This window comes from Dromiciops gliroides, chromosome 3 (assembly GCF_019393635.1).
Source record: "Dromiciops gliroides isolate mDroGli1 chromosome 3, mDroGli1.pri, whole genome shotgun sequence".
Classification (NCBI taxonomy): domain Eukaryota; kingdom Metazoa; phylum Chordata; class Mammalia; order Microbiotheria; family Microbiotheriidae; genus Dromiciops; species Dromiciops gliroides.
In genome coordinates this window covers 308,651,200-308,668,935 of record NC_057863.1, presented here as the reverse complement: position 1 = coordinate 308,668,935, position 17,736 = coordinate 308,651,200, and the positions used below count along the sequence as shown (strand labels likewise).

Sequence of the window (17,736 nt, the reverse complement as noted above, 5' to 3'; positions counted from 1 at the left end):
TCCAAGCTGCTGATTCTTTTTTCATAATTTTCTTGTGTTGCTTTCATTTCTCTCCCCATTTTTCTTCTACCTCTCTAATTTGATTTTTAAAGTATTATTTGAGCTCTTCCAAGAAGGCTTTTTGTTCTTGAGACCAATTCATCTTCCCTTTTTAGGCATCACATGTAGGCAATTTTGAGAGTATTGTTCTCATCTGAGTTTGTGATTAGCCCTTCCCTGTTGACACAGAAGCTCTCTCTCTCTTTTTAAAAAAATTAATAAAGTATTTTATTTTTTTCCTGTTACATGTAAAGATAGTTCTCAACTTTTGCTTATACAAGCTTTCCAATTTCAGATTTTTCTCCCTCCCTCCCCTTCCTCCCCTCCTTTCCCCCTCCCCTAGACAGCAGGTAATCTGATATATATATATATATATATGATATCAGGGCAGTTCTCCTTGATAATTTCCTGGAATATGGTGTCTAGATTCTTTTTCTGGTCATGGCTTTCAGGCAGTCCAATGATTCTCAGATTGTCTCTCCTCCATCTGTTTTCCAGATCAGTTGGCCAAATGAATTTTTTAAGGTATTGGTTTCTTCAGTGAGATTATGCACCTTTTTTTCCATTTTGCCAAATGAATTTTTTAAGGCATTGTTTTCTTCAGTGAAATTATGTGCTTCCTTTTCCAAGCTGCTGATTCTTTTTTCATAGTTTTCTTGTTTTGCTTTCATTTCTCTCCCCATTTTTTCTTTTACCTCTCTCAATTGTTTTTTTTTTTTTTTTTTTTTTTTTTAAGGGCAATGGGGTTTAAGTGACTTGCCCAGGGTCACACAGCTAGTAAGTGTCTGAGACTGGGTTTGAACTCAGGTCCTCCTGAATCCAAGGCTAGTGCCTTATCCATTGCACCACCTAGCTGCCCCTCAATTGATTTTTGAAATCCTTTTTGAGCTCTTCCAAGAAAGCTTTTTGTTCTTGAGACCAATTCACCTTCCCTCGTGAGGCTTCAGATGTAGGCAATTTGAGGCTATTGTCCTCATCTGAGTTTGTGTTGGCTTCTTCCCTATTGATACAGAAGCTCTCAATGGAGAGGGCTCTTTTTTGCTTCTTCCTCATTATTGCAGCTTATTTATTTATTTTTTAAGTTGAGGTCTGCTCTGGGGGCACCAGGGTCCCTGTTTTGGGCTTCTTGTGCAGGGTTATAGGTGCTGTGGGACTAGCTTTTTACTCTGAGGCTTTTATGGTGTGTGGAGATCCCCTGCCCTGCACTTCCTGTCTGAGTGCACTCGGCCAGCCAGGCTCCTGATCCCGGCGTCCATTCCCGCCAGACCAGTTCCTGGCCCTCCCAGCCGGTGCAGGTAGGTTTTTCCACTATCCTTCTTGGCCACCAGATTTTTGAACCAGGTTCCAGGGACCTCAGTTGTTTGGCTGTGGCCCGCAGCTCCTGCTGACTTGCCCCAACCCCTCAAAGCTGGGTTGCTGCCCTGCGCTGGGCCTCCCTTTTGCCCGAGTCAGACCGACCTTTTCCTGAAGTCTTCTAAATTATCTCTGGTTGGAGGACTGTGTCTCTCTGTCCCTTTGCAGGTTCTGTAGTTTCAGAATCTATCCAGAGGCTTGATTTAATGTTCTTTTTGAGGGAACAGAAGGAGAGTTCAGGCAGCTTGCTGCTTCCTCTCCACCATCTTGGCTCTGCCCCTGAACCTTACCCTAAAGAAAGTTTTCTTAAAGAACAAAAAATTTTTAAATCAAGTATAAGTGGTAGAGGAAAAATTGGGGAAAAGAATAAGAGCAATCTAAAAAAGTTATAAAAGAGAAATAATAGATTGGTAAAAGAGGCAAAAAAACCCCTCTAAATTATTTTAGAGTTATTTTACTCTAAAAACCAGAATTGGCCAAATAGTTTTGAAAAGTTCAAATCCAACTGGAGAAAATAACTCTTTAAAAAGCAGAATTGGACAAATATTCAGTTGGGCATAAAAATGTATATAACCAAATGGGGGAATAAGAGAGTAAGGGGCTAAGAGAAAGGGCAGTGTGATAAGAGAATTGAAGGACACAACGGTTTAAAAAAATATACTTTTGAGAAGAGAATGGGATAAAAAGGGATAAATAGAAGAAAACAGGATGGAGGGAAGTGCACAGTTAGTAATCATAACTGTGGATGGGAATGACATAAACTCACCATAAAACAGAAGAGGATTCATAAGAAACTAAAATCCAACAATATTTGTTGTCTAAAGAGACATAAAATTTGTCCTGAGAGATTTTGCTTCCATTCACTTTTCAGGTCAAAGTGAAGGTACTTCATTTTACCTAGTAGTAGTAATATTAGTAGTGGTAGTAGTAGTAGTAGTAGTAGTAGTAGTAGTAGTAGTAGTAGTAGTAGTAGGCCTCCACCAGTCGCAGACGACCATGGATCAGCGCCTTGAAGAGCCACAGGCCACAGTATGGCTATGTAGTCTGATACAAAAGCCACAGCTCCTGAGTGACATATAACTGGTAACTGCCACATCCCATGTTGTATCTACCCCATGAGGAGTAGCTGGAGTGTCCTCTCCAGAGCACTGGCCTGGGCAGATCAATATGGAAAACAAGCTGTTGCTCATGCAGCAGGTTTTCCCTCTCTGCGACATTGGTAGATCCAAAGGAGAGGCAGAGCCAATAAATACAGTTTGGCACCAGTGCGACCTCAGAAGTTGCCCAAGCAATGTGATGAACAACATCCAACTGCCAAAGGGACTCCGACTCCTGATTTTTCCTCGGGGTTAACTCCCGAAGCCTTTCCCATATATGGGTATAGCCACAAGGCAGCGGAGGTTTAAAATCAGGGTTACCTTCATTTTACCTAGGAATCAATTATATGGAATAGTCTTGAACAAAGGACACTCCCAAGAGCCTTGTCACATTTTTTATGGGTAGCTTTCTTCCACTGATAGTAGCACAAGTGGCAATGAGGCAATGAGACCAATGAACTTTTTTAATTCATATAAAGTAATGTACCAATTAACATTGCCTATTAATATTGGTCATATGCATTTGTACATTTCTAGATGTTCCTAAGCACTGGTTCACTAAATAAAAATTAAAAAAAAAAAGAAAAATGAGATTTTTCTCAGTGACATGGATTGTAGAATCTGAAGTAGGGACAGATCTAAGGGTAATATTTAGCTGTTGCAATAATCCTAATACTTATTGAGAAGTAATAACCCATCACCTAGAAGAACCATCTTTACCTTTCAGACATTGTGGTTCTTCTCTTTTGTCATGAACTTGGATCTGACAAGAACTAAATTGCTCATTGCTGTTTAGTTTGTCAGCTATAGAAGGAGCTTCACTGATGGACTCATTTTCATTGTCATCAGATAAGGAATACTGTTTCTCTGACATACTGCAATTGTATTATTCACATCTTAAATTCTATCAGTAAACATTCATCAAGTACCTACCAGATGTCAGGTACTAAGGAAAGAACTAGAGATATAAAAAGATTCAAAAGATGGTGATTGTCCTCAGGAAGCTTATGTTGTAATGGGGGAGACAACAAAGAAACATATGTAAACCTGGATAGATAGATAGATAGATAGATAGATAGATAGATAGATAGATAGATAGATAGATAGATAGATAGATAGATAGATGATATAGAGATACAGAGATATATTGTTGTATGCATACACACACACACACACAAATATCTAAAACTACCTGTGGTAGTTGCCCCTCTGGGGACTCAATCTTCAACTATAAATGGGAATGTAGCCCATAACCTAGAAGATGCACTATATATTTATTAACCTCAAGTATATAATCATTATCAAAGCATAACTTTTAAAACACATTTGATAGATATAAAGGTTGTTTCTTATTATTAAGAAACAAAGTAGTTTTATTAAATTCCTTAACAAGGGACCACTAAAATTTTAGGAAAAAAAATCAGCCTCTTCACTGTCCTATAGAAAGCTTCACTCATTCTAACCCCTCTCCTTTCTTAATCTAGTTATTGCCTTTGTCCTCTCTGCCTATTGAAATCTTACCTATTCTTCAAGATCTATCTGTTACTAAAAACTCCTTCATGAAGCCTTCCCCAATTATTCTAACCCTAGCATATTTCTCTATAATATCACATATAGTCTAAAGTTCATACTTAGTGCGTGCTCTCTCTCTGTACATATATATAAAATCTTGCATTATTCACTATTCTTCATGGGGGGGGGCAGGGCAATGAGGGTTAAGTGACTTGTCCAGGGTCACACAGCTACTAAGTGTCAAGTGTCTGAGGCCAAATTTGAACTCAGGTCCTTCTAAATCCAGGGCCAGTGCTTTATCCACTGCACCACCTAGCTGCCCCCACTACTCACTATTATTTTGTGCATGTTAACTACTTTAGAATATACGCTATAACCTCCTTAAATGAAAGAACTCTGCGCCCCAAATAGTTTCTGGCATTATACTGACTACATAAGAGAGGCTAAAAGAATACAGATAATTTTGATTCTTTTTAGCACAGCCTTTAAAAATAATTTCTCAAAAGAGTTTAAGAAAATGAATAATCAGCAGAACACAATTCCACTTTTCCTCCCCTTCCCCTCATGCACCTTAATTGTGGTAGTACTTAGAGTAAATTGATAAAGAGAACAAATATGATATAATATATATTCCATTACCTTACATAATCAATGTATAATCCTACAGGATGAAAAAAAGCAAGAAGAACATGAAATTTTAAAATGTTTAACAGGGGCAGCTAGGTGGCGCAGTAGATAGGCCCTGGAGTCAGGAGTACCTGAGTTCAAATCCGGCCTCAGACATTTGACACTTACTAGCTGTGTGACCCCGGGCAAGTCACTTAACCCCAATTGCCTCACCCCCCCAAAAAAAATGTTTAACAATTATTCACATGATATGTTACTTTATTGGTTCATACCTAGAGTACTTCTTAATGGTTTATAAAAACCTGTGTCACTTGTGATAACTCTCTTAGCACCATACATAAATCATGAGATGACTAAAACAGTAATGATATAGATAAATGCCATTTTGTTCTCATTTTTAATATGAAAAAATACAGAACATATTAAAGTAACTTAAAATTTAAAGTATAATTGTTTTTCAATATTTTCCCATATATTTTCAAAGAGTGCACAAGAAATTAAAAGCAATAGCATGTGCTTGTTTTAAAATTTTTGTCCTTCCCTTTCTCTTTCTGTTTATAAAATATGTGTATTATGAATAAACACATGCCTATATAATTATATATACATTTAGTTACATATGTATATTTGTATATATAAATAGATGTATATCATATATAGGGCAGTTAGGTGGCACAGTGGATAGAGTGCTGGGCTTGGAGTCAGGAAGACTTATTTTCCTGAGTTCAAATATGACCTCAGATACTATAAAATGAGCTGGAAAAGGAAACAGCAAGTCACCCTATTATCTGCCAAGAAAACCCCAAATGGGATCACAAAGAGTCAGACATGACTGAAAATGACTGAACAAAAAAAATTTCATACATGGGTATTATATATAAGTAAATATATACATACATATATGTATGCAATGTAAAGAATTAATTGTTATTTGAGGTTTTTATGCCTTGGCGCGCACTGGCCTGGGGCTCCGCAAACTGCACGGTGCTCCACCCACTGGTTGTAGCCATTGCCAGGACTCTGGCACCTCACGTCATCACCACTTGCTCACGCTTACATGGGCCTGGCAAAATTATAATGATTGGAAGCCTAGTGAGGGCAGTCATGTGACTGTCAGAGTGGCCATCTCATTGGCTGGGGCTGTGTGGGGTGTTTCTAGGTTTGGGGAGGAGAATTGGGCATTCTAGGTGGAAGCTGGAAAGAGACAGGTGTTCTGCTGTGTATTTTCAGCTGATTCCTGGGCGGTGGTATTTTTTCAGGTATTATAATTTCCCTTTCCCCATTTTATTTCCTTTCCCTTGATCCTACTGATCCTGTTTGTGTGTGTGTGTGTGTGTGTTTTAAGTTCGTTCTTGTTAAAATAAATCTTGTTCTGTTTTGAGGGAGGCTGCAGGTCTCCTTCCTTGCCCCAATATTGAGGCAAGCCACTTAGCTATCACTCCCCAATTAAAAATTGGTCCCCACTGTATATAAGTAAACATTTTAAAACTTTGTATATGCATAAAATTGAAAAGAAAATTCAATATTACTTTAAAATATTTTCTTGTGGTTATTTTTTCAAATATATTTAGCTATAAATATCTGTTCATATATCTAAGGAGAGTATATATGTATAAATATACACACATGCATATGTATATATGCATAGATAGATACACACACGCACACGCACACGCACACACACACACACATATATGCTCAGAATTTAATGCTGTACTCTGTCTCCTAGGCACAACTCTGCCAGAAACAATTTTTAATTAAGCTTAATTTTCTTTAGAAATCTAAAAGTTTCTATCTTAAAGAGAGAAATATCCAAATTGGCATACCTTTTCCCCTATTCTGTTGGATATAGCCTTGAAGGGGGGGGGGGATGGGTTTAATTGATCAATTTGATCTTGAGGCATCCCAATGAATTACAAGACTCAGTGACTCAGTTTCCAGTTTTGTTAAAATACTGTGAAGTCACAGGGAGAGTCAACCAAAGGAGATAGGTGTCTCAAATAGGAAGTGGAAAATGGTTATATTTACAGTGAAAAAAGCAGGTTACCTCCTCATTATCTTAATCTCCTCTTTTGGGAGGTTCACATCCTATTTTAGACTTCCTTGGATCCTAAGACATCCTCCAAGGCGGGTACCTTTTTTCCTAGGGGTGTGTTTTGGGGGTTTACATGTTATAAGATGAACCTAAGGACACATTTGGTCTTTCTGTGCATATTCCTAAAGACATGTTTAAATGTATCAGACCCTAAAGGTCTCTCTGTTTATGATATCTCTTTACTTTAAGATCTGGTTTCTAAATGTAGTTTCTGTTTCCTGTCATCCAGGAATATTAATGGCTATTAATGGTCAATGGCCTAAGCTTCTTATTGATAGTTTTGGTTGACAGGGACTTGAACCCTCTTGGTTACCATACTGTTGATAATATATCAAACCTTGGTCTCTCTGTTAACCCTTTTAGCTACTGATGATTAGAGCCCCTTTTAGCCTTCTCCATCAGCCTTACATAATGCAATTTAAAGTAACATTTATAAGGATTTTGAACAAGGAAAAGGTCATAAAGTGATAAAATGCAATTTTGGATTAGCCTTCTGAAACAATAGACCCTTAATCTTCAACTGCAACTATTGAATTCTTCCTTGATCATTCCTCTTAAGGACTCATGGAGTAAGTATCCTGTGATCAATATTATAATCATTGAATAAAGAAAATAGCACTGCCCTTCAGAGGATAAAAGCGCCAACAATTTTAGGAAATGAAGAAAGCTATGATCTTAACCACACAAGGGTTAAATTCTGTTTCCATGTTTCATCCCTATTTTCTGTGCATTAGCCCTTGTTTTCAACCTTTTACACATTTCCTCAAAGGGAAAAATTAGGAAAGGGTTGTTAGACTAAATACAATTTTCAATTGAACAAGGTTTTTAATATGCTTTCAAAATATACACATATTTATAATACATATATTTGTAGTTTTCAAAGATCTTATTTTAGAAGTGTGTTTCACATTTAAGAATATATATATATATATATAATTTATATTTGTTCATCCTCTGTAAGATTAATAAGGCCATGAATCTGGGTTTGGGAGGATCTACAGTGGGGCAATGTCAGGCTGTTAAGGTATAAGCCTTAATGAATTAAAGATTGACCTTTTGAAAAGGTTTATTAGGTATTCATATATTAGGCATATATATATATATATACACACACATATGTATGTGTGTTTATATGTACATGTATGTATATATACGTGTATATGGCTGTATATGTACATATATACACATATGCATACAGATATACAGGTATATGTATGTATATGTATATTTGTATAATGCAATATGAGAGATACTACCAGAAAAGAACCCTTCCCCACTGGCCTACCATTGCATTTAGAATTAGTATCAATAGAAAAATTTTTTAGTTTGTTTTATATTATTCTCCCCAGCCTCAATCAAGAATAGATGAGGCATATGACTTGTTATTAGATAAAAATGGATAGTCTTCACTTGTATAGGTTGAGTTATGGCTGATCTAGTGGGAAGCAGAAATATATGTTTTATTGAGCAGAAACAGAATGAGATATATTATTATTTTGTTATATTAACAATAAATTATTAAATTTGGATTGAGTTTGTATTTCCTTTATTTCCTCATTCAGGGACCAGCCCCTGTAGGTTAGTCAGTCAATCTCCAAATAGATAAGACTGCCCTAGTCCTAGATCTTGGGCAGGCTCCCACCCAAATAGAAGACCTTACCTCTATTTATAGTGTAAACAGAATCTAATTTAGGTGAATTTTTGCCTTTAGCAAGTAAACTCCTCTCAGGAGCATTTCCTTTAAAAAAAATACTTAAGGCATTCAATATCTCTATTATTGCTCTTTGGTTACCAAGAGAAACCACTGACCATCAACTCATTGAGCTAGCCTAATTAATAAATTGATTATTAATTATCCAGAAACTCTATCTCTTGGGTTTTTCATTCATCACAAGCTGTCATTTGCCAGACATATGAAATATTGAGCTAAATGGTCAAGACAGAAAGCAAGATACAGACCATAAGCATAAAGCTGGTACCAGGGTCAGGTCAAAAACATTCAAGGAATATGAGGTAAAGAATGGAGATTTGGGAGGGAGGGGGAGGGAGTACAATACTGAGAGATCAGAGAGGCTTTAAAGTCTACCCTGAGTTCAGCACAATTTCATATCAGCTGACTCTCTGCAGGCACATGTACAAAGACATAACTAGAAGGAGATAACTTTGTGCTGATAGCACTTGCTATCAATTCATAAATAACAGAACATAGGACCTAGTTAACAAGAACATTTAGTTTTGAAGGAAGTAATCAAATGATTGGCTAGGATAAATTCCTTCCTCACCCTTCTCTACCCACCCTCCAGAATTAACTCATCAATGAGTTCTTTGTGTAAATGTCCTAGGTCTTTGTCTCTGTTCTTCTTGGAACAATGTTTCTATCCCCTCTCCCCTCTACTCAAATAAGAGTATACATCATATGTTTTATCCCAGGTACAACAATTTCTAGTTTGCCCTATGCAGTCCCTTATCTTTAAACATATCTCCTAGTTTCCCCTAAATAACCTGAAACTGGGGGGTGGGGCAGCTAGGAGGCATAGTGGATAAAGCACTGGTCCTGGATTCAGGAGGACCTGAGTTCAAATCTGGCCTCAGCCATTTGACACTTACTAGCTGTGTGATCCTGGGAAAGTCACTTAACCCTCACTGCATTGCCAAAAACAAAACAAACAAACAAAAAATAACCTGCAACTGGTAAACTTGCATCATTGTTATTGTCATTTTTCCAGGAGTATTCTAAAATACAAATTCCACTAAGAAAATATCATAGCAAATTACTGTCTAAGTTTACCTCACTAAAATATTTGAATGATCTATGATTCCATTACCATAGGTACTTCTTCCAATAATGTAGATCTTAACTCCATTAAGACTTGGTAAATGGGTGTTAAGAGGACCTATGGCTGAAAAATTCAGCACCAGAAACAAATCTGCTGCTGTCTTTGGAATATTTCCATAGTTAGCTAGGCTGTTCCTTAGATAAAAAACACTGAGTCTGTCTCTAAGACATGTACTTGAATATTTCCATTGGCAAAGCTTTTGAAAACCCAGGATCATCTCCATATCATAGCAAGGCATTACAGAAAAAAACTTTCATTCCAGACATCATCCATCTATTTAAAATTAATATATTAGGAAAGCTCCAGTTATGGAGAGAGGCATGGAAAGAATGTAACCCTATGCCTCACCAATTCTAAAGTTTTGGTATGACAAAGTAAAATAAAGGTAGGTTTAAGAGATGGTGATGATAATGATGATAGCATCCCCATTTTACATATGAATAATCTGAAGCAAACATATGTTAAGTGACCTGCCCAGGGTCATACAACTGGTAAGTGTCTGAGACTATATTTGAACTATCTTCCTGAATCCAGGCCTGTTGTTCTATCCACCCTACTTCCCCAATTAATGAGGATGGCTACATAAGTTTCAATAAATCCAATAAACATCAAAATATTTGTAGGAATACTTTTTTGTAGCAGAAAGTCTAGATATAAAGTAGTTGACCATTTACTAAGCAATAGATAAAAAAAAATATGGTACATTAATGTAAAGGAAAACTTTTGTTATAATACATGACATACATGAAGAGTTTAGAAAATATGGAAAGATATATAGGAGTTGATGCAGAGTGATATAAGCATAATCAGAAATATATACAATGACCATTACAACAATGTAAAATAGAAGAACAAGGAAAGAAACTAAATACATCATAGTTTAAGTTAAGAAAATGGATCTCACTCTCTTTATTTCAAAAGTCGGGAGTTAATCAATATCAGATGTTACATATACTGTCAGATTTGGTTAATGCTTTGCTCAGTTTTGCCAAACTTTTTGTTTGTTTGTTTTTCTTGTTTAATGTTTATTAAGAATGAACATATTCAGAAACAAAAGTGATGTTAAAAAAATCAATAAAAAACAAAATAAATTACACAAAAGGGTGAAAATGACTATTTCTCCCTTATATTTAATAACTAATTATAGTCTTAGGACCAATGTTTTTTTTTTTTTCCTTTTCTGCTTCCTCATATAGAAATCAACTAGTGTGGAAAATCTTCCTTAGAGATTTACCTAAGCCAAGATCCAATAAGACAGTAAAGAAATTCTAAGTTTGGGCTAATGGTTATTTTCCTACTCATTGTGTTTGCTCATAAAGGTCCTGGGAAAATGGTGATTCTCCCTATTATCAAGATGGGTGATATTGAAATTGATTTCTCTTTGACCAACATTTGAGTGACCTTAGTCACATATCCCAAAATAGACCACTTTCCATTGTGTTAACCAATCAGAGGTATTCAGGAACTTCTCTTCTTTGAAAAGTATTTAAACTCTGACCCACCCACCAATGGGGGTTTTGTTCTAAGAGAGTAAGCCAAATGACCATCCTTTTCTTCATAACCCGTTGGCCTTATTAATAAAAGCATTAAATTACCCAGAAACCATGTCTCTCAAACCTTTCTAAACATTACAAAAGTGAGATGTTTAAAGATCATAGGCTTGGTTTTATGTTTTTGTTATGTGAGAGTTCATGATCAGTCATTGCTTAGCCTAATTCATAAGGACTATATTCCAGAGCCCTAGAGGCCCACACATTTGGTATTTAGCCATCTTTCTCAGGGGAGAAATTTGATTCAATCTCAAGAAAGGTGAAGAAAATACCAAAATGATGACAGTAAAGATTACAAGGCAAATCTCAAGTAATACTCATGTGCTTTTTAAAGAGAAAAGTTGTAAGCTCCCTTAAGGGAAGGGACTGTTTTCATTTTTGTCTATCTCTATCACCTAACATACATAGGGAACACCTAAAAATGTTTGATGACTGATTGATATGAAAATATGCAGAAAAAAAATACCTTCTGAATAGGACACAGTCAAGTGAAATTCCCATTCTGCTTCAGGACAAGAATAGAACAAAAGAAAGAGAACTCAGAAGGCCTGGCTGCCTGTAGCTGGGCCAGAAGGCTTCTATTGTTCTGCAGTGTGTGTTTACATTGGAAAGGGGAAATAGACGCAGTGACTACAAAAATACGGATATGAAAAGGTATGCACCACAGGGACCTGTAGTCTATATCATTAGTGCCACTGTAATCCAAGAATCCTAAGGAATTTGTAAATTGGACTGTTTACTTTGCCAGTGTGAGAAGGGAAAGGTGCCAAGTGATTTACTTACCACGGTCAGCATTCTGAGGATATTGTTCCATGCTTCTTGGTTAAAAACCAAAGACAAAAGCAAAAACATCCCAAACCTCCCTATATTGTCATGGTGCATGACAAGTTATGAATGTAAATTCTTGACAAGAAGATGAAAATATACCTTCGGGATGCAAATTAAATTAGGCGTCCCTGAAATCCTCATTTTGTGTAGTTTTAGGAAATGCCTGCATCTGTCATTGCTACTTAGGTAGTATTTATTGTGTTATTTCAGTGGGGTGGTGGGCTTTTTATCTATGAGATGAATTTTTCTCTCATGGTTCTTATATTTTATATGAATCCTTAAAATATGTGTTATATAGAAATGACTTGGAAATTTTTAAAATGTAATTTAAATGCTGATTTCAGTGTGAATATGTGAGTATGGATTTAAGGTTGCCAAGAGAGAACAGGTTTTGTTAAATCCTTACTTTCTATGTATGTATATATGTATAACTATATATACATAATATGTATGCATATATATATACACATATATGCATATATATGTGGCATAGGTTTGTGTTACTTTATTTCTTTAACCATTATATCTGTAGAAAAATATCCCATCGTTTTAGCTACCATATATACTTTGTTCAATAAGTGTACTTTTGGTACTGGTGAGGAAGGGTCTTTAACTATGATTTCATTGGTCTAAAGAACTCCTAACAAGGAAAGCTCATCTACCCATACAGATTGGGAACAGCTCTGTAACTTTTAGTCTAAGAAGTGAATTGCCTAAGGTCATAGCCAATATAGCAGAAGCAGAATTTTAAACCAAGTTCTTATGATTCTGAGGGTGGTTCTTTAACCACAATAGAGTATAATAGAGTTCTTTAACTATAATAGAGTACCTAATAAGTACAGTATACCAATAAAAAATACATGCACATAATTTAAGGGGATTCTTAGGAGTCAGGCAGCACGGCTTGAATACTAGACTTGGAGTCAGGAAGACCTGGGTTCAATTTCAGTTTCAGATATTTTCTAGAAATGTGATCATGGGAAGGTCATCAAACTTCTCTGAGCCTTGGGGAACTATATGACTTTACGTTATGGATGAGTGATATCTGTGTCACTGGGCCAGCCACTGACAAAATTATCGGCCCTTGACATTTCAAGATGTACCTTTTTCTTCTTCTTCTTCTTCTTCTTCTTCTTCTTCTTCTTCTTCTTCTTCTTCTTCTTCTTCTTCTTCTTTTTCTTTCTTCCTTTTTTTTTTTTTGTTAACAATTTTTCTTTTTATTTAGCACTTCAACAACTTGTGCCTTAACAGCAAATTTCTGGAAAGGGTACAGGGATTCCTTCCTCTGCTGTTTTTTGGTCTTCAGACTTTCCTAGAGCTTCTTATGCCTGCAGTGTCAGGCACAGGTCTTCTTGGGCCAAAGTTCCAGGGGCTTGTATTTCTTGCTGTTATAGAATTTCCTGAGGTTCTTTCTGTGTCTGCTTGATGACAATCAGGACTCAGGCAATAGATTTTCAGACAATTCAGATCTTAGATAGCTTGGATGCAGCTCCTCCAGTGACATTAGCCACTCTCAATTGGGAAAGTTCCAACTTTAAATCATCTGTTTAGGTAGCTCCTCCTTCTTCTTCCCATGAAAATCCCTGGCCTTGATTTTTGCCATGATTGAATATACGACAGACCGCCAACAGATCCGAGGAGAAAGAGGAAAGGGGAAGGGCCATGCCTTGTACCTTGCTTCTTAAGAATTTGTTTTTTTTCTTTTTTAAAGGAGTAAGAGGTAGAAAATAAAGAAAACATTTCTATTTATTAAAAAAAACTTTCAAAAATAAAGAGATTCAGGGGCTACCCGTATGGAATATAATTTCAGATGAGATCATTGTATTATTGTTTCTTAACTGCTTTATTTTGTTAAAAAGAGAGATCTCACAAGGTAGGGATAATGTGGAAATATTTTAGTGTAAAAAAAAAATGCCACTTCCAATCTCAAGATAATTTTGTCCATATTCTGACTATAGATCCACTGAAAGAACATATTCTGCATATATAAGAAATATTAATAAAAACAACAACAACAATAAATGTTCAAGGACCATATGTTCTTTTTCCCCTCTTGTTTGGAGGAATAAAAGAGTATGCATTACATATGCTTGCTATATGCCAAGCACTGATGATACAAATAGAAAAAAGTTAGATAATCCCTCCTATCAGGGAAGTTACTTGGCAATTGGAGAATAAAACACAAAAAAGTTCAGCTACAAATGGAATAGAAAAGCTGAGATAGAAAGGCCCATGGATCCTTGGGTTATATTAGTAGGTCACCTGAAGGTTCCAAGAGTCTGGCTCTTAAAGGTATCGAGGCACTACAGATAATAACTCCTAGAAGACCCTAAGAAGCAGTGACAGGAAAGATAGTATGGCCTGGTGCTCCTTTATGTCATGAAAAAGAATAAAATTGATCACTTCCATCTCATCTGAGTTATTTTATGATGTTATCACTATTACCAAAAAGAGTAATAAGGAAGAAGAGATGAAATACAGTTAACTTAGCTGCTTACAAATAGTTCTCACTTCACTTTATATCAGTTCCTGTAAATCTTGTCCTATTTTTATGAAAGCACTCACCTTTTCATTTCTTGTAGCACAATCGTACTCAATCATAATCATATGCCATAACTTATTTAGCTGTTTCCCTCAGCATCCCCTCAATTTCCAATTCTTTGCTGCTACAAAAAGAACTACTATAAATATTTTTGCATATATATATATATTCTTCCTCTTTGAACCAATTTCAATTAGAGTGAGGTTCAAGCATTGCCTGCCACCACCACCTCTTTCCCCCCTCCATTGTTAAAGTCCATCCTTGTATGCCTTTTCTAATTGAGAAAATGTTTCTTATTCTACCTTTTCCTTTTTCCTTTTCCCAGTACATCCCTTATTCTCGCCTCTACATTTTTTGGTGATAATTCCAACATAATCAATTCACACTCATTCCCACTGTCTATGTAAACTTTTTTTTTAATCTCCTAATAATGATAAAGTTCTTAGGAGTTACACATATCATATTTACATATAGAAATGTAAATATTTTATCTTTATTGAGTCCCCTATGATTACTCTTTCACGTTTACCTTTTTAATTTCTCTTTAAATGTCAAATTTAATTGTCTTTAAATGTCAAATTTCTATTCAGCTCTGTTTTTCTTTTAATCAGGAAAGTTTGAAAATTCTCTGTTTCATTAAAGATCTATCTTCCCCTTGAAAGTCTATTTTCAGTTTTACTGGGTTGGTGATTATTCATTGCAATCCTAGTTCCTTTGCTTTGCAGAATTTCATATTCCAAGCCTACCAGTTCTTTAACATGGAAGCCACTAAACCTTATGTGATTTTGACTGACTCCATGATATTTAAATATTTCTTTCTGACTGCTTAAAGTAATTTCTCTTTGACCTGAGAGCTGTGGGATTTAACTATAATATTTCTCAAGTTTTCATTTTGGAAGCTCTCAGAAGGTGATTGGTAGATTCTTTCATTTTCTATTTTACCTTCTGGATATAAGTAGTTTCCCTTGCTAATTTCTTGAACTATTTTGTCTTTGCTTTTCCTTTGATCATGATTTACAGGTAGTCCAATAATTATTAAATTGTCTCTCTTTGATCCATTGTCTAGGTCAGTTGTTTTTCTGATGAGATATTTCACCTTCTATTTTTTCATTGTTTTGATTTTGTTTTGTTGTTTCTTAATATCTCATAGAACCACTTGCCACATTCTAATATTTAAGAAATTATTATCTTCAGAGAGATTTTCTACGTTATTTTCCATTTGGCTAATTCCGGTTTTTAATGAGCTGTCTTCAGGGGATTTTTATGCCTCTTTTACCATTTGTCCAATTATGTTTTTAAGGTATTCTTTTATTCCATATTTTTTGCCTCTTTTAATAAGCTATTAGTTATCTTTTTTATATTGCTCTCCTCTCTTTTCCCAATTTTTCCTCTACTTATCTTATCTCTTTCTTTTAATCTTCCAGGAATTCTTATTGGGTTTGGGGCCAATTATCATTATTCTTTGAGACATATTTGTAGCTGTCTTCACATTTTTGTTTTCTTCTGAGTTTATTTGTTTGTCTTCCCTGCCACCATAGTAGCTTTTTATGGTCAATTTTTTTTGTTCTGGTTGTTTGCTAATATTTCAGCCTATTTCTTGACTTTGAACTTTATGTTAAAGTTGAGTTTGACTCACCTGGGGGTGGAGAAGCACTGTCCCAAACTTCAGACGTTTTCATACTGCTGTTTTCAGGGCTAGTTTGAGGTGGGGGATGGGTTCTGCAAGTTTTTGATGTTTCCAAGGTGCCATAGCACCTTGGTAGAGGTATGGTCACTGCTCTCCTAGTCTCCATTCTGGTCTTTACCCAGGAATGGCCCTTGGTCCCTCATAGCCACAGGTACTGGACGTTCTGCTTTGGTACTGTGGCTAGAGCCCCTGTTCCCTTGTGACTTACCACCAGTACTTCTCTTCACCCTAAAACTACAACCTGGAACCACAAATGGGCAATAGAGTTTTGTTTTTTTTTAATTAATAAAGTATTTTATTTTTTTCCATTACATGTAAAGATAGTTCTCATCTTTTGTTTATACAAGCTTTACAATTTCAGATTTTTCTCCCTCCCTCCTCTCCCTCCCCCCTCCCCTAGACAGCAGGTAATCTGATATAGGTTATATATATACACACACATAATAACATTAATCCTATTTCTGCATTAGTCACGTTATAAGAGAAAAAAAATCAGAGCACTGATGAAAAACCTCAAAATAGAAAAAAACAACAGCACCAAAAACAAAAGAAATAGTATGGTTCATTCAGCATCTATACTCCGCAGTTCTTTAATTTTTTTCCCTTGGATTTGGAGATCCTCTTCCATCATGAGTTCCCTGGAACTCTTCTGTACCATTGCATTGGTGAGAAGAATATAGTCCATCACAGTAGATCAACACTCAATGTTGATGATACTGTGTACAGTGTTCTTCTGGTTCTGCTCATCTCACTCATCATCAGCTCATGCAAGACCCTCCAGTTTTCTCTGAACTCCTCCTGCTCATCATTTCTTACAGCACAATAGTATTCCATTGTATTCATATACCACAACTTGTCCAGCCATTCCCCAATTGATGGGCACCCCCTCAACTTCCAATTCCTTGCCACCACATAAAGAGCAGCTATAAATATTTTTGTACATGTGGGTCCCTTTCCCCCTTCCGTGATTTCTTTGGGAAAAAGACCCAAAAGTGGTATTTCTGGGTCAAAGGGTATGCACAGCTTTATCGCCCTTTGGGCATAATTCCAAATTGCTCTCCAGAATGGTTGGATCAGTTCACAGGTCCACCAACAATGAATTAGTGTTCCAATTTTCCCACAGCTTCTTCAACATTTATTATTTTCCTTTTTTGTCATATTAGCCAATCTGATAGGTGTCAGGTGGTACCTCAGAGTTGTTTTAATTTGCATCTCTCTAATCATTAGGGATTTAGAGCATTTTTTCATATGGGAATAGATAGCTTTGGTTTCTTCATCAGAAAACTGCCTGTTCATATCCTTTGACCATTTCTCAATTGGGGAATGACTTGGATTCTTATAAATTTGATTTAGTTCCCTATATATTTTAGAGATGAGGCCTTTATCAGAAGTACTGGCCTCAAAAATTGTTTCCCAGCTTTCTGCCTCCCTTATAATTTTGGATGCATTGCTTCTGTTTGTACAAAAATTTTTTTAATTTAATGTAATCAAAATCATCCATTTTGCATTTTATAATATACTCTATCTCTTGTTTGGTCATAAACTGTTTTCCTTTCCAAAGGTCTGATA

The 17,736-nt window shown here is 35.9% G+C and overlaps 1 pseudogene; it reads right to left on the bottom strand.

Moving 5' to 3' along the window:
- LOC122747518 overlaps positions 1-16,273 on the bottom strand; it is a 130,480-nt pseudogene extending 114,207 nt beyond the window's left edge.
- Between the last annotated feature and the right edge of the window lie 1,463 nt (positions 16,274-17,736).